Below are 3,959 nucleotides of genomic sequence, written 5' to 3'. Positions count from 1 at the left end.
CAACCTAAATGTCCACCGACAGGGTGAATGGATTTTTTAAAAGTGGTATGTGCATACAATGGAATATTATTCAGTCATAAAAGAGGGAAATCCTGTCATATACTATAAAATGGATGAAATTTGAGAACATTATGTTAACAGAAATAAGGATACAGCAGGACATATATTACATGATTTCACTAATATAAGGTATCTAAAGTAGTTAAACTCATAGAAGCAGGAAATAAAATGGAGGTTGCCATGTGCTGAGCAGGGAATGCAGAGAGTTGCTATTCAATGTGTATGGAGTCTCAGTCATGCAGGATGAAAATGTTCTAGAAATCTGCTGTACAACACTGTGCTTACAGCTATCAATACTGTACTCTACATTTAAAAATTTAAGAGGGTGGTCTCATATTATGTGTTTTTTTTTACCACAATAAAAAAAAAGCTAACTTAACACTAAGATTTTAGAAAGACATTTACCTTGACCTGTATAGCATTAACTTCCCAAAAAACAAAATTAGGAATTATTGAATTTGGGGGTTTGTAAAAGAGAGCTGTCATGTCTCTTTATCACCAGAAAATATGATCCTTCACATGTTAGCAAGCCTCTTTGGGAAATTATCAGGGCTACACAATTAGGCAGTGTCTGTGGAAATCATGAAAGGGAAAAAAATTGAACACTGGCAGTACTGTGTTCCTTCCAGAAAATGGAAAGAATGCTTGTCTTCATCTATAACATTATTTTCTTTGACTTTCTAGTTGCATCTGGGATGAAAGGGAACTATTTATAACACAAAGATTATTTGTGCCAATTTTCTAGTTAATATACAGCAAGGGCAATGGATTTTTTGTTCTTGCCTAACCAATAATTTGGAAGAGTGTACTTAGCAAACAGTTATAGGCTGTAAGAAAAAAAGGGTATCTGCTGGTATGTTAGAACTAATTGGGGGAAATAAGCCCGTTTGTCATAAACCACAAATAATGGTTTGAGCAATAACGTTTATTATCATAATTTTTACATAGTAATGCAATTAACTAAGGAATTATACTGAAGTAGAATATATCATTTACTCTCATAGCTCCCTTGTGCCAAAAGAGACAGATACAGTACTCTCATAGCTCCCTTGTGCCAAAAGAGACAGATACAGTACTTTCTTTATCCCACAGATAAAGAGATGTCGAATATAACCAGCACACAAGGCAGAGCCTAAACAGAAACCGGGTATCTTTAATCCCTGATTAATACTCCAGTTTGTACCTAGAATATACCACTTCTGTATTTTTCAAAGGATTTACAGAAATATCTATAGATTAGGAACAAAGAAAGGAATGACATTTAGAATTCTAAATGCTTTTGTATATGTTCCCTTTCTGTCTGGTAACCAATTTCCCTATAATAGAAGCAGTGCTGAGCGTGGAAAAATGGTAGTTGAAACTCATGATTATGTAAATTGGTATCAGTATCGTCATGGGCTGCAAACCAGGCAGAGACCAAGATTGACCCTGGGCAAGGGCCTGAGCTTATATTGCTGGAGTTCAGTATCATTGCTTGAACTCCTGTTTGTCTGATCCCACTTGTTCTGTAGGGTGGCTGCAAGGGTGAACAGTTAGTATAGATATTTGAATGCCTAAGGTAAACTCGTAGCTTGATTATCCAATAAAGTTATCAGAAAAGTAAAGAATAGTCCCTGGCCCTGCTATTTCTTTACTCCAGATATAAAAGCCTGAGAAAAAGAATAAATAATGAGTAAAGACACCATTCTAGAAGGTCATTCTTAACTTCAAAAGAATAGGATAAATTGATTCAGTTTCTCCTAAATGTGACAATGCAGCATCCTTCCTTAAGCATCTGACATATTCTTCGATCACTTGTACCCCTGTGGGTGAGGGTACCAAGTAAAATTAAAAATTGAGTTGTTAATGTCTGGGGTTACCTTGGGTTTAATAGGGAATGTCAAATTTGTGACCTAAAGTAGAGACACATCGTTCAGGGTGGTTGGGTAGTAAGCACATCACATAAGGTAAAAATGAATCAAGTCAAAACTGCATTTGGGAAAGTTCCATGTTGGACCTAAATGTAACATGTTTCAAAACATCCAACACAGCCAAATTTTTCTTTCTTACTGAAACATACTTCTTTTTTCTTTTTTTTTTTCTGATTGAACACCATGTTAGGTAGGTAGCTTGCATCTGGGACATGTTGCAATTTTTAAAGAAAGTATTTTAAAGCCTAGAATCTCTCTGTATGGTGACTGTGCCTGACTGAGAGAACAAGAGATTCCTACCCATCTTCTCACACATTGAGGAATATACTCATTGAGTGGAAGGCAATCAGAAGAGCCTGCAGTATTTCAATTGTTCATTCATTTGTTCTCATCCTCATTCTCAAGTTACCATTCATTCATACAATCTTGACTTCTGTCTCTTTGCTCCACCCTCTTCTCCCTCTCCTTTAGCAGAGCACAAACAGGTGAATTTGCATACATTAAATATCCCTCTGATTTGATTGCACTGTGGCACTCAAGGCAGACATCATCAATCAATCACAACACGATTTTCCTTCCATTCGGCCCAGACTGGACCTCACAGTTCTTCCCAACACAGCACTCCAGGCAGCCACTACAGGTTGACCAGTGCAGACTCTCTGACATTCCATATAATTTTTTTAAACCACTTAGATTACTTTGCTGTTTTTGAGCTTCATTTCTGTATAGGATTTTTAAAAAGAAAGCACTAGCTGAGATGCTTTCAAGAACTTACACTGAATTCTATGATTTTATGATCCTTTAGCCAATTAAGGCCCATTGATCAAATCCACCTCATCACCTGTTTTTGTATGGCCTGTGAGCTAAAAATAGATGTTACATGTTTAAATCACCAAAAAGAGATCAGAGAATAATAATATTTTGTGAAATGTAAAAATCATATGTAATTAATATTTGTGTCCATAAATAAAGTTTTATTGGAAAATAGTCACTGTTACTTGTTTACATATTGTCTATGGCCATTTTTACACTACATAGAGTTGTAGCTGTGTCAGAGGGTGTACACCCACAAAGTCTAAGATATTTACTAATTGATCCTTTACAGAATAAGTATAAACCAAAATATGATGAGAAAATAGTGGGTTGACTGCCAAGTCAAGAGAATTGGTATCAGTGGCAGAGTTGATAACAAACGTATGGACACCAAGGGGGGAAAGGGGGGAGGGGATGAATTGGGAGATTGGGACTGATATATATACATCAATATGTATAAAATAGATAATTAACGAGAACCTGCTGTATAGCACAGGGAACTCTTTCATTTCACTGTACAGTAGAAACGAACACAACATTGTAAAACAACTACACCCCAATTAAAAAAAAAGGGCAAGTAACATAACATGAATATATGTATTTGTCGAAAACTGATCTTACGACACACTTTAAAAAGGTGAATTTTATTATAAAATTTATATTACTTTTATTATTTTGTTATAAAAAATTCATCATAAGAAAGGAATGCCAAACATAAAAATAAGAAAGAACCAGGAATTTATGGGGGACTACAGAGAGGAATTTGACCTGAAATTAGGGGCTCTGATAGAGGCCACTGAGATGTAAATTTAACATGAAGTTTGTCAGTATTTCATAATCCAGCTAAGAAGTAAGTTCAGTGAATACTATGGGAGTCTTGGGGGGATGCATTCTATTTTTCAAATTGTTCACTATTTACTAGTTATATTTTTAAAGTTACAAAAAACAAGTAACTTCTCTAATCTTCTATTTCAGAAGCTAAAATAAGTCCCTCCTTCCCTCATAGGAACAGTGGAGGAATCATTAGGAAAAATACTCTAAATCAAAGTATGATTAATACTATTTATGTTTCATGTTAGTATGATAATCCTTTGTAATTGGTTAATGATATGCTTACACATGCTTTTACAAGTGTTTGAGTCTGCACTGAATAATGCAAACTTAAGTATAATTTTA

This window comes from Mesoplodon mirus (genome assembly GCF_964341445.2).
Source record: "Mesoplodon mirus genome assembly, chromosome: 5".
Classification (NCBI taxonomy): Eukaryota; Metazoa; Chordata; class Mammalia; order Artiodactyla; family Ziphiidae; genus Mesoplodon; species Mesoplodon mirus.
The sequence above is the reverse complement of the archived record's forward strand: the minus strand, read 5'-3'. Positions refer to the sequence as shown.